Consider the following 14,954-nt stretch of genomic DNA (forward strand, 5'->3'; position numbering starts at 1 on the left):
CCAGCTGGCCTTCTGTGTGCCTCTCTGGCCTCTTGAAGAGCCTAGAGATGTGATGTTGTAGTCCAGGCTATTCTGGATCCCGAAGCAGAGATCTGAAGGCTCCTGCCAGAGGCCTCAGGACCGGAACCTAAGCTCTGTGGTGCAGACCCACAGGAGCAAGCTGTGTGCTCCCAGTCTGCCTCCAGGTGCACACCAGGCCTCTTGCACTTCCTGGAGACCGAGTGCTGTAGCCCAGGCTGTTCAGTTCCCGAAGGAGACACTTGAAGGCTCCAGCCAGTGCCTGCTGGACTCACCAGAGCACACTGACTCCTCCCAGCCAGCCTTCCAGGTGCCCCTCTGGCCTCTTGCAGGACCTGGAGATGTGGTGTTGTAGCCCAGGCTGTTCTGGATCCTGAAGCAGAGATCTGAAGGCTTCCGCCAGAGGCCTCAGGACTGGAACCTAAGCTCTGTGGTGCTGACCCACCGGAGCAAGCTGTGTACTCCCAGTCTGCCTCCGGGTGCCCACCAGGCCTCTTGCTTGTATTCCTCTTTAAAGGTCTCTCTAATATTTATACAATTGAATTTAAGGTCATTTTTTTTTATGTTGTAGTTGTGTTAGGATATCCAGGGCCTGCTCTCGTAAGATAGCTGTACTCTGAAGCTGTCATACTGGTCTGGCTTGTATTTATTGTGGACTTATGCTGCCCTTTAGTGATCTGGTTTTCCCTGGATGTTCCTGATGTAGCAGATATTGGGAGGGGACCTAACCTTGATGTTCCTCGTGCGTTAGGTCACTGGTGGGTATCCTTGTGCTGAATAATGGACCTCAAGAGACAATGTAAGTCTCTGAGCAGTTGGGTTGACCCCTGGGAACACATCAGGTAAGGGATGGGGAAAGACAGAGTGGTGACAGGACAATTCAGCTCCAAGGGACAGTACTGTGCTCTGGGCAGATGGGCATGCTTTCTTGATGGACAAGAGAAGAAACTTAACCTCTATGCTTCTAGCTCAGCAGGTCTGATGAGAATGGATGGAGAAGTCTATTATGATGATTTTTGAATAGACCATCCTCAAGACTCTAAAACAAATTTGGAAGAGTAATCTTTATTTTAAAGCCTTCGTATATTCATTTGAAATAAATCACTTTACAATGAACTATATAACTAGGTGTAAGACATGATACAGGGCTTTGGGAAATGAAGCAGTTGGTAAAGCATTTGCCTGGCAAGCATGAAATTAAGTTGAATCCCAAATGCTATGTAAAAAAGCCTGACATGGTAATGCCCACATGTAATCACAGTACTAGAGGCAGAACTAGGAGTTTCCTGGGGCTTGCAGGCTAACAACCTTAACCTACTTGTTGAACTCAAAACTTGCAATTGACCCTGTCTCAAATAAAGGTGTTAATGTCTGGGAAATGACATTGAGGTTCTGTTCTAGCTGTTACACTCTTATTCACACATGTGCATGTATATACAGACAACGAAGAACATATATAAAATATTTTATGAGCTACTGATGCTCGACAAGTTAAGCTCTTATTTTCAGTCAGATAAATTCATTCATTGAGTATATTCATACCCAATTATCTTAACAAGATTTATTAACCTTTATTATGTCAGAATGCTGAGCCTTTATTCTAATTATACTTATAGATAAATGCATTATCATCTCCACCTGCAACCCACCTGCATTCCCTCTCTAGCCTTGAAATATAGATCTAGTGTCATATTTCAATATTGGAATCTGGAGACTCATGATACATTTTAAAACTGAAAATCTTGGAAGCATTTCTATGCCTGCATTTATACTGGTAGTTTATCAAATATTTTTTAAAAAGGTCATCTTTCAGAAAAAGCATATTTGTTCTAGTGCAAGGAAGCAACAGAATAAATAAATATTAGGGTTGCATTTCAGAAGATTCTAAATTGTTCTCTTTTGGAGTATAATTAATGTCAAGATTTTGGCTTCACATACATCATAGTAAGAAATGACTAAGGCAACTGATAAAGAGAAATTTAGGAAAACCAAGTTTTCTAGGAATGGATGATACTTGTTTATCGTTGCCTTAAGGCAATTGAAATGATTGGTTTTCTTACACTGTTCAATAACTTATTTCTCCATCACATGGTATATAGGGTGATGGACATTGGTTTCTGCTACAACTGAAAGTCCTTTTAATCCCTGAGACTTAACAGTTTCCTATTTTATCTACATTTACACAAAAGAGTTAACACAGAAGCTTTGAGACTGTAACCCCTGGGAAGAGTTGCTCACAAGGCTGAGCTAACTCTGAAGGGAGAATCACTGTGCTGGACTGTTTGTGCAGACAATACTGTTTCTGTCCAACACAAACTTTACTTGTGTGAACCTCGAGTATTGATCTATTGGGAAAGCACCTTTGAGGTCAGCCTCCATTAACAGCCATTACTGGACAGAAGCACTACATGTGTGCTCCTTCATAACTACTGTTGGGACAAAAGCATTTTCTGTGAGACCCTCTCTGAGTAGAAGAGAGCATAAGGAATCCTGCCCCAGGAATTTGACCACAAATTTTTTTCTCTGTTACTTTCCCCTTTTAATACTGCAGTGTATATTTAGAGTTATGCTGTGGCAATAAATCTTAGCTGCAAATACAATAATCTGCAGTTTCCCAAGAGTGTTTGTAGCCAATCTTCAAATGTGAGGGTGACCTGGTCTTGAAAACCCTTTCATTCGTCTCATAGATTTAATGATTCATGGTAAGAGTTTTCAATCATCTAGTTGAGTGCAAGCAATGTTTTTGTATTTAGTTAAAGATCAGATTTTTTCAAGTAGTAAGACAGATATTTCTGAAAGAAAAATAAGCCAATGTTAACCAAAATTGCCAAATTTATTCTACCTATTTGGGTTGGAAAATGTTATCATTATGTGCCCACAAATATTTAATTGCTTCAGTAATTTCCCTTGACAATCAGTAGTCAATGTCTTCAGTTCATTACAGGCTGAGAAGTTTTCTATCATTTGTTTTGAATGTGGTGCTGTTTGATTCCCCCAATTGAATGAGTGCCCTTTTGTTGTTCTGTTATGGGAAAGGGTAAATAAAAACGCCAACTGGCCTTCCCCGGGCCATCTATCATGCTTTACTACCTGGAGCATAATTCTTTCTTATTCTCAGTACCGCTGAATGGTACTCAATTCCCTGCCCAGGAAATGAAACAGCCTACGTACACTTTTTTTCCCTTCCTGAGTAGTATGAATAGAGATGCCATAAGCTTTGACCAGATCACCCTTTGGGTAGGCTCAAAGGAAAACACACACACACACACACACACACACACACACACACACACACACACAGGCAGTTAGCAAACTGTCATGGAATGGATATAGACCACTAAAGTTGATATAGCTTCTATATTCACTTCTTCACTGTCCTATATATTGAAATCAATTTATAAAGATTTTTAAATAGTGAATTTCTTTGAAAACTCTCAGCATCTATAACAAAGCACAGAAATACTTAAGTTACAACCCATATTGTTGTTCTGATGACCCTAAAACCATTAGCAGAACTAGGTAATATTTTCAGAACAAGGCTGAGACACAATTAGAAATTGTCATGTATCTATGTGCATCACGCTTCTAAAATATGCATCTCTAGAACACACTTGCCTAGAACTCTGCTTTGTTAGGGTCTAAAGAGGTACCTTACAATCTGTGTTTTTAATACATTCTGCAGATAGTGCTCTATATAAAGTGTGATGCAACTATAAACTCTTCACTATAATTTTGGCATGTGAGGAGAACATTCCCATATTTTTTTCCTCTGGGTTACATATTTATCTTGAAAGTGAAAGGAGAAGTGAGCAATCCCAATAGCCAGTGGTTTAAAATCCAAACTATTTCCATAGAACATACACCACATGGAGCAGCAAAATGAAATGTCTTCTTTGAGAACTGTCTTTTCATTCTCTTTCTGTCCCATGGGTCTGTGAATTTGCATAATCTTACAACCTCTAACCAAAGCTGTTGCTTTCTTCTCTTCTTCTAAGCATGCTGCATGAATAATATTTGGTGAGAGTTGAAGGTAAGAGTTCTCAAATGACAAAACTTAAGAAGTTGAGAAGAAAACACGGTAAAATGAAATCTATTTGCTTGCGTTTTTGGCTGCTTTTATGATTAAGAAGAACACGGAGCACACAAAACTGTTTGGTAATCACAAGAATTAAAAACAGATCAGACTTAATCTCTCCTGGACCACAAATGATTTGACAGACATGCTTTATAAATTTATTTAAGAATCTTGAGTTGTCGCCCTGTCAGAAGCTCAAGTGGGTTGTTTTACTGGAAAGAAAATATACTTATATTTTTCCAGGTGACCACCTTATACATTGACACAGCTGCCCAGGTTACACTTTTTTAATTGCAATTGTTGTGGATAAATTTATGACTGTCTTGGAAATGGAGAACATTCTCTCTTTTTTTGTAATTTTTATTATTTTTTCCATTTATTTTTTCTTATTTTTAAATTTTTATTCTTTATTTACATTTCAAATGATTTCCCATTTCCTGGTTCTCACCTCCCCAAAAATCCCATTAGCCATCTCCCCTCCCCCTGTTCCCCAATCAACCCTTTCCTGCTTCCCTGTCCTGGTATTCCCCTACCCTGCTGCATCGAGCCTTTCCATGACCAAGGGCCTCTCCTACTTTTGATGTCCAACAAAACCACCCTCTGTTGCCTATGCATCTGGAGCCATGGGTAACACCATGTGTATTATCTGGTTGATGGTTTTTGCCCCTGGGAGCTCTGGAAGTACTGGGTGGCTCATATTGTTGTTCCTCCTATGGCTCTGCAAACCCCTTCAGCTCCTTGGGTCCTTTCTCTGGCTCCTTCATTGGGGATCTTGTGCTCAGATCAATGGCTGGCTGAGTGTCCCCCTCTGTATTTGTCATGCACTACCAGAGCCTCCCAGTTGACAGCTTTATCCGACTCCAGGCAGCAAGTTACTTGTGGGCATAATATCTGGGTTTTGTAACTGTATATGTGATGGATCACTACATGGGGTAGTCTCTGGATGGTCTTTCCATCAGATTCTGCTCCACACTTTATCTCTGTATCTCCTCCTGTGGGTATTTTGTCCCCCATTCTAAGAAGGGCCAGAGTATCCATACTTTGTTCTTCCTTCTTCTTGGACATAATTTGATATGTGAATGGTGTCTTGGGTATTCCAAGCTTCTGGGCTAATATACACTTATCAGTGAGTGCATACCATATGCATTCTTTGTGGTTGGGTTACTTCATGTAGGATGATATTTTCCAGTTTCACCCATTCCTCCATTGAGGGACATCTGGGTTCTTTCCAGCTTCAGTCTCTTATGAATATGCTGCTATGAATATAGTGGAGCATGTGTCCTTATTACATGCTGGAGAATCCTCTTTATATGCCCAGGAAAGGTATAACAGGAACGTCTTGCAGTATTATGCCCAGTTTTCTGATGAACCGCCAAAATGATTTCCAGACTGGTTGTACCAGATTGCAATCCTACCAGCAGTGGAGAAGTGTTTCTTTTTCTCCATATCCTCGCTAGTACCTGCTGTCTCCTGAGTTTTTGATCTTAGCCATCCTGACTGGTGTGAGGTGAAATCTCAGGGTTTTTTTGATTTGCATTTTTCTAATAACTAAGGATGTTGAATATTTGTTTAGGTGCTTCTCAGCCATTCACTATTCCTCAGGTGAAAATTCTTTGTTCAGCTCTGTACCCCATTTTTAATATAATTATTTGGTTCTCTGGAGTCTAACTTCTTGAGGTGTTTGTATATATTGGATAATAGCCCTCTATGGCATGTAGGGTTGGTAACGATATTTTCCCAATTTGTTGGATGCTGTTTTATCCTATTGAGAGTGTCCTTTGCCTTACAGAAACTTTGTAATTTTATGAGGTCCCATTTGTCAATTTTGGATCTTAGAACATAAGCTATTGATGGTCTGTTCAGGAAATTTTCCCCTGTGTCCATGTGTTCAAGGCTCTTCCCCAGTTTCTTTTCTATTAGTTTCAGTGTGTGTGGTTTTATGTGGAGATCCTTGATCCACTTGGACTTGAGCTTAGTACAAGGAGATAAGAATGGATCGATTTGCGTTCTTCTGCATGCTGACTTTCAGTTGAGCCAGCACCATTTGTGAAAAGGTTATCTTTTTTTCCATTGGATAGTTTTACCTCCTTTGTCAAAGATCAAGTGACCATATGTGTGTGGGTTCATTTCTGGGTCTTTAGTTCTATTCCATTGATCTACCTACCTGTCACTGTACCAATACCATGCAGTTGTTTTTTTTTTTTTTTTAAACACTATTGCTCTGTAGTACTGCTTGAGGTCTGGGATACTAATTAATACAGAAGTTCTTTTACTCTTGAAGTTGTTTTAGCTATCTTGGTTTTTTTGTTATTCCAGATGAATTTAAGAATTGCTCTTTCTAAGTCTATGAAGAATTAAGTTCTAATTTTGATGGGGATTGCATTGAATCTATAGATTGATTTTGGCAAGATGGTTATTTTTACTATATTAATCCTGCCAATCCACGAGCATGGGAGATTTTTCCATCTTCTGAGATCTTCGATTTCTTTCTTCAGAGACTTGAAGTCTTTGTCATACAGATCTTATACTTATTTGGTTAGAGTCACACCAAGATACTTTATATTGTTTGTGACTATTGTGAAGGGGGTTGTTTCCCTAATTTCTTTCTCAGACTATTTATCCTTTGTGTGTAGGAAGGCTACTGATTTATTTGAGTTAATTTTATATCTGGACATTTTGCTGAAGATGTTTATCAGTTGGAGGAGTTCTCTGGTGGAGATTTTTTGGGTCACTTAAGAATACTATCTTATCATCTGCAAATAGTGATAATTTGACTTCTTCCTTTCCAATTTGTGCCCCTTTGACCTCCTTTTGTTGTCTAATTGCTCTAGTTAGAACTTCAAGTACTATATTGAATAAATAGAGAGAGAGAGAGAGAGAGAGAGAGAGAGAGAGAGAGAGAGAGAGAGCAGCCTTGTTTAGTCCCTGACTTTAGTGAGATTGTTTCAAGTTTCTCTCCATTTAGTTTGATGTTCACCTCTGGGTTGTTGTATATTTCTTTTACTATACTTAGGTATGGGCCTTGAATTCCTCTTCTTTCCAATACTTTTTAACACGAAAGGATGCTGAATTTTGTCAAATGCTTTTTAAGCATCTAATGAAATGACCATGTTCTTTCTTTGAGTTTGTTCATGTAGTGGATTGCATTGATGGATTTTTGAATATTTAACCATCCCTGCATCCCGGGGAAGAAATCTATTTGATTGTGGTAAATGATTGCTTTGATGTGTTCTTGGATTTGGTTGGCAAGAATTTTATTGAGTATTTTTGCATTGATATTCATAAGGAAAATTGTTCTGATTCTTTGTTGGATCTTTGTATGGTTTTGGTATCAGTGTAATTGTTGATTCATAGAATGAGTTGGGTAGTGATCCTTCTGTTTCTATTTTGTGAAATAGTTTGAAGAGCATTGGTATTAGGTCTTCTTTGAAGTTCTGATAGAATTCTGCACTAAAACCATCTGGTCCTTGCTTTTTTTGGTTGGGAGACTTTGAATGACCAATTCTATTTCTTTAGGGGTTATGGGACTATTTAGATGGTCTATCTGATCCTGATTTAAGTTTGGTGTTTGGTTTCTGTCTAGGAAATTGTCCATTTCATCCAGATTTTCCAGTTGTCTTGAGTATAGGCTTTTGTAGTAGGATCTGATGATTTTTTGAATTTCTTCAGTTTCTGTTGTTATATCTAATGGAGAACATTCTTTTAGATCTGCATCTCTTCACTCTATCTCCTGGAAACTCCTGGCAATTCTTATTTATGGTGTTTACTTTTCTCCCTAGGTCCTCATGACTTATAAACATTCTCCCCAAACTCTATCAACATTTTTTGTTTTTAAATTTCCCCCTACCATTTATGTTTCTGATCTTGAGTATTACAAGAGACCATGGGAAGAGTATAGTCTGTCTTGATAATTTGGTCAAACTACCAACACAGCCCATGCATCCATTTCCCATTTCTGCCATGATCTCTGATGTTGTTTCTAGTGTAAGAGATCTTGCTTCCTCTTAAAGCATCTAAATATGCTGTTGGGCAAAACTAATTTTTCTTTGGTATGCTAAATAGAACTATGTCTCACTAAGCTATAAGCTTCACCTTGGTTCAGCTATATAGAAAATCCATGTTAAGAAGATAATCAACTATATAAATTACTTGGTTAGGTACAAGGTAAATGCAAAGATCTTGTTCCAATATAATTACAGTGATCCCAGTCTTTAATCACTGCCCTTTGTCATAAACAGTGTACCTTTTTTGACCCCAGAGTTTGTAGTATTTGTAAAGGCATGTTTTGACTTCCAGTTTCTACAGTCACACTAAATTTCTCTCTGTCTCTTCAGGTTATGTACACATTACCTCATTTCCATAATCTTTTATATTCGTTACTGCTTAGGGTCCATTTCCTACCTATCCTCAATCACAACCAGTGGATCCGGAGAAGGGCGGCAAGGCAGAATGGCTGTGAGCTAAGTGACCTCAGGATGGTGAGAGCAACAAATGAACTCTAGGGAGTCAGTGAGATAGCTCATTTTAATAGAGGATTAAAGGCTATTGAAACCTTTAGGGAGAGAGTCTACATCATTGGTCCAAGTGCTGGAATGCTTCATTAGCATAAGGAGGAATTCCAGGTTGTGCTGTACATGACCTCATAAGGAAAAAAAATTAACGTAGGGAAGGTGGGGGCACAGGTTAGATGCATCAGGACACACAGGATCAGGAAGGATGGGAAGTGATCCTACACCTGCAGATCTCAGGTGTCCGAACTCCACTCTTGCTCCAGGCCTGCTTCTGGTGTCCCACAGCTCCCTGATCCCACAATTATTTACTTTTGTTGTTGTTCTTATTGCTCTGCTAAAACCCCACAGCCCACAATCATAATTTATAGAAGAACTTCTCATGGCTCACAGTTCCAGAGACTAGAGTCAAGGAGAGTGGAGGAGGGATGGCAGCAGATGGCCAGAGTAGGAAGCTGAGGGATCCCATCAGAAAGTAGGGAGAGTAAGTTCAAAGTGAGGTGTGGCTGCATACTCCCAGAGCTGAACAATAGCATCACTCTTCTTCCATTAAGGCTCTACAACCTCTCCAAACAACTCTGCAATCCAGGGACTAATTACTTAAATATTTGAACCTATGGTGACACTGTTCATTCAAGCCAGCACACGTTTATTTCCAAGGTAGCTTACTTTAGTCCTTCTTGTTGGCCAAGCACCTTTAAATGATGTAGAGAAGACTGTATATCATTGACAGACATGGTGTGTAATCTACTAGTAGGAAATATTTGACATTCATCTTACTCTCCTAGTAAGACAACTAAAGGTGTGTTGCTTTGTTTTGTTTCTTTTCTTTTTTATTTCTTTTGATAGTTTTAAGCAGAGCCTCACTTTGTAACCAAGGCTGGTCTGAACTCTCTATATAGACTAGGTAGGCTTTCTTTTTCTCTACCTCCTAGGTACTGGGATTTTATAACCACACCCAGGGACATTTGCATTTTACTAAGTATAAAGTGCAATTTTAGGAACACAAATCTTCTAGATGACTAGAAGGATTTGTAATTTAAAGTATTTTAAATGTCCATGTCTCCATGCACCATGGCATATCATGGATAAAATAGAAAACCACTTTTTATTTAGGCATTCTCAAGTTATTCTATTCAGTTGATAACTGAAAACTTGTCTTGTGCTTGAATCCATTCTGTTAACTCTGAAGACTCTTATCTTTTGGATATTTAATTATTAGTATAGACACACATACACAGACACATGCACAGAGAGGGGGGAGAGGGAGAGAGGAAGAGAGAGAGAGAGAGAGAGAGAGAGAGAGAGATGAACACATACATTCACATGTATACATGTCCTTAAACTTAGTATAAAAATTTAAAGTTTTCACATTTACAAATTTATAGTGTTTGTGAATATAATGCTTACTTTAAGCCTATTTAATTGTTGTTGTTTCTTTCATTCTCTATTAGTATGTCATCATATGTCACCCACAAGTGGAAGAGTATATTTATATGTCTTTACCCAAGGAACTGGTCAAAGTTGACTACACTAAGGGCTTGGATAGAGCCTGGAGGTATGAGATTAATGGGTAACTTACTATTATAGAGCTGTTATGCTCTTTCAAAATTAGCAGTGAAACTTCTTAAAGCTGGCCTGACTTATATAACTCTTCTTTGAGTCTATCGAGTAGAAATCCGATTATCCACTATCTCCTAGTTATTCTGACTCTAAATCTGCTTCTTAAAAAAATTCAACAGCTTGAATGCTATCTTCCTTCTATATATGGTCCCAGAGAGCCTCAGCCCACCATGGAAAATCCTGAAATACTAATTTCCAGATTCTTTACTTTGAGATCACATGTTATTTATTGCTACTTCAGATAAAATGTATGATGCCTCAAATTTGTTTCAATGGGTATTTTTGATAAAAAGAGTTTCCAGAAACTTTTCCATACCAGGAATAGATCAAGCACCTTGCCTGCAAAGCATTTGTCCTTGATCTTTTCCCTGACTCTATGGGATGCTTTTCAGCCTGCCTCTACTTCAAGTGTGACCTTTTCAAGATACTTCTTTTACAAGTCCATATCAACAAGCTGTAGGACCTCAGAAAGCTATCTACCATATCTAGATTTCTGTTTTGTCTTTATCAAAGAAAAATTTTATGTGCAACCTCACTGAGCTTTTGTGCAAAAAAGGTTTGATACATAATTATATTAGAATTGCATCTTAAACCTTTATTGCTATTGCCAATGCTATTATCTGAACATTTCATTCTTCCCCCAAACACTTGCTCATTTATTTTAAATTATTATTTATAACTTTATTCCTATCTCAAGTCTCAGCTCATTGTTTTACTTGATTTTTGGTAACCTTCAAGTTGACGGGAAGTACTAGAGGCATGTTTGTTGTCATAGCTGGGCAAGAATATCATGTACTTAGTAAACTCTTCCACGGTGTCAGGTGAAGTAAAGAATAATAAAAGTGCATGCACACATGAATGGCAGGCAATCCACTGAGGAGATGTGTTCTATCTCTACTATTTCCATGAATTTAGACATCAAAGTGTGTCTTCAGATCTTGAAATTTGAAAGTTAATCTCTCAATTTGGATTTCATGGATACAAAGAAATTCATGTTCCTGAATCTGACCCACAATGTTACATTCATGACAGATTGTAAATAGTCAAATATGTCATTATAACTAAGACCACTAAGACAATAAATAATGAAAAACTCTGAGCATAAGATTCAGAAAATATATTGCAGAGTAACTCAAGAACAAAGACGCTGAAGACACCATCATACAACAATGAACATTGGGATGCCTGAGAATTTTCAGTGAAGAAAATAATCTAATCATTGATTCATTCACAAAGGGACAAAATATGAATTAAGGTATTCCAGCTTTGGTTGTTTCAATATGCTTGGCCCAGAGAGTGACACTATTTGAAGGTGTAGACTTGTTGGAGTAGATGTAGCCTTATTAGAGGAAGTGTGTCACTGTGGGTTTGATCTTTGAAAGCTTCTTCCTGGCTGCCTATGGATACCAATCTCTACCTGTTGGCCTTCAGAACAAGATGTTGAACTCTCAGGTCTTCCTGTGCCATCCCTGCCTGGGCACTGCCATGTTCTGCCTTGATGATAATGGCCTGAAACTCAAAACCTATAAGCCAGGCCCAATTAAATGTTGTCTTTATAAGAGTTGCTTTGGTCATGGTGTCTGTTCACAGCAGTAAAACCCTCACTTAGACAACAGCTAAAAAATATGGTAGTATTTTATACAATGGACTGCTAGTTCATGGTGACTATCCAAAATATATGTATTTTTAAAGAATAGAACAGATCAGTATATGTGAGTTGCGTTTTGTGAATATATCCAAAATATCATTTATTTCTTCTGCTGCTAAATATATGTATACATTCATAAGCAGGAAAATATATGAAAAAATCATAGCACTGGCCATGTTAAAGGAAGAACAGAGAACAATTGAGTGAGTATATGTAAATGGAATTCTATCATTAGTGGAATGTTACTGATTTATAAAACTGTTTTGTGCCTTGTTTAATTGATATTTTATTTTGTGATTTTATTTGTGGTAAAATCAAAATATTCTCCACACGCATGAATATTGCCCCTTCTACATTATTTTTAACCATAATAATTGATAATATCATGTGGACTACAGTGGATATATATAATTTGGCACATACTATCCTTCACAAACTCCTGCAACAATGAGTTTACACAGCAACTTCTCCAAATGTGCACAGACATCTGTTTACACATCCTGAAATTTGGCAGTAGACTTTAGCAAGCTGACTGATAAATACTTTTCTCAACAGTATATTTTTCCCTTTAAAATGAACATCTTGGGGTTGAGGATGGCTCTGCATGGAAGTATTAGGCAAGCACGAGACCTACATTCAGTTCCCCAGAAGGCACTGAAGCTGAGTAGCATGTGTCTATAAGCTCATGGACCCACAATGAGAAAAGAGAAGACAGTCTCTGAAGAAACGTGTAGGCCAGCTAACATAGCATGTGCAACAACTAACAATATATGTATATATATATATACACTCTCAAACACACATATATATATACATATATATTCTCTCAAACACAGTAGGAGGCAAGAAGAACAGACAGCATAGTTTGTTCTTTCATTGCCCAATGTGAAAATGTGGAACTAATATGCCTGTGCATAAACATACAGATTCAAATCACATATATGCATAGACACACATGAGTGAGACAGAGAGAGAGAGAGAGAGAGAGAGAGAGAGAGAGAGAGAGAGAGAGAGAGAGAGAGGGGCAGAGAGAGAGGCAGAGAGAGAGACAGAGACAGAAACAAAGACAGAGACAGAAAGATATGACATACAGTACAAAAGAAGGTAATGAATACTTTCAGTTTGAGATGTCTCTTCTACCTGCAATTCCTCCCAAAGAGCATTGATAGGGCCAGCATTTGAAGCTTCTATTAACTTTTCACTTGACCCTTGATTTAATTATATCAATTTTGGCAAATCAAAGTTCATTTCCTATGGCTCAAAACTGAATGATGCACTTCTACACATGCATTGTTTCAATGTAATGATAAGAAATAATTTGTCCTTTATAGTTTCTAATTTGGAATAAATATCTGTAGATGACTGATAAGTGGGCATTCACAGGTTTGTCTGTTCTCCTCTACAAGAAAACCTATTGCTTTTTAAATTTTGCTATAAATACTTGCCCTATCTTTGGCCCTGGTGTCTGGTAATGCAGTCTTTTTCCATGACAAATCTCTCAGATCCATTTCTTTTTTCCTTTTTTTTCTATATTTTTAATTGGTTATTTTATTTATTTACATTTCAAGTGTTATCCTCCTTCCCAGTTTCCCATCCACAAACTCTGTATCTCTTCCTCCTTCCCCCCTGCCTCTATGAGTGTACTGCTCCACCTGCTCACCCACTGCTACCTTGGAGACCTAGTGTTCCCTTATCCTGGATCATTGAGCCTTCACAGGATCAAGGGCCTCTCCTCCCATTGATGTGCTACAAGGCCATCCTCTGCTACATATGCAGCTGAAGCCATAAGTCCCTCCATATATATTCTTTGGTTGGTGGTTTAGTCCCTGGGAGCTCTGGGGAATATGGTTGATTGATATTGTTGTTCTTCCTATGGGATTGCAAACCCTTTCAGTTCTCTTAAATTCAACACATTTTACATAATCCTCCACAGTGTATACAGCCCCTTAGCTTTTTATCAGAATTTGTTGCTTTTCTAGGAAGACCCAAGATGTGGTGTTTGTCTACATTGCTGAGTGTCTCAGAAATCACTCCATCTGGAATCCTTGCAATGGATTCTGAGGTCAGAATTTTCAAAGTTTAAAGTTTGTTATTAGTAATAGGGACAGATTGGAGGGGAGCCAGAAGATGTAGATTAGAGGACATCTTGTAAAGTTTGTTCTCTTCTTCCATCTTTGCAAATATTCTAAGATCTAATTCAGTCTCTGTTTGTGAAACAAGTGGCTTTACCCACTAAGCCATCTTGTTGGCCCTAGATATAAAATGTTTACTCCTCCACCCCATAGAAATTGTTTCCAACTGTAGCTACTATTTACAAAATCCTTCTTTCTCAAGACTGTTTAGAAACCTGTTCTTCATTTCTCCATTGTTCCTTATAGAATATTTACTGTCATGGCTACATTCTCCCAGATGACAGTATCTAGCAGAGCCCCCAAACTGTCAGATCTGTTGGCCATAATCATATATAGAGAAGCAATTACACTACCTGCCTTCCTTACCGCTGACACTGTCAGACACCTGGCAAGATCTCCAGCCTGTGTCTAAGTAACTATTTTCCAAGTTCCCACAGCTTTAGGTAGTGCTCACATCATTTGAACAGAAAGTTCCTTAATCATCATCATCATAGTGGGTTTGTATTTTGCTTCCCATTGCCTCGAAATTCCCCAAACCCCATGTAACCCTATGCTATGAGGAAACCACATATGAGTGGCATCAGAGTCTAACAACTACTATGAAAATTTTCCTTCAAACCAGAAAGCAAATTGGATCAAAGTCTTGTTGCTGTTTCTTTGTTGTTTCTAACAAAAAAAAATCATTTTACACCTGTCAAAATGGCTAAGATCAACACAAGTGAGAGTTCATGCTGGAAAGATTGTGAAGTAAGGAAATACTCATCTATTGGGGGGTGGGAGTGTAAATTTGTACAGCCACTGTGAAAATCAGTGTGGTGGTTCATCAGAAAGATGGGTATTGAGGTACTTCGCGATCCATCTATACCACTCATGGGAAAATATCCAACAAATGCTTCATTCTACAGAAGAGATACTCACTCAACCATTCACGCCTGCTCTATTCATACTAG

This window comes from Apodemus sylvaticus, chromosome 1 (assembly GCF_947179515.1).
Source record: "Apodemus sylvaticus chromosome 1, mApoSyl1.1, whole genome shotgun sequence".
Lineage (NCBI taxonomy): Eukaryota > Metazoa > Chordata > Mammalia > Rodentia > Muridae > Apodemus > Apodemus sylvaticus.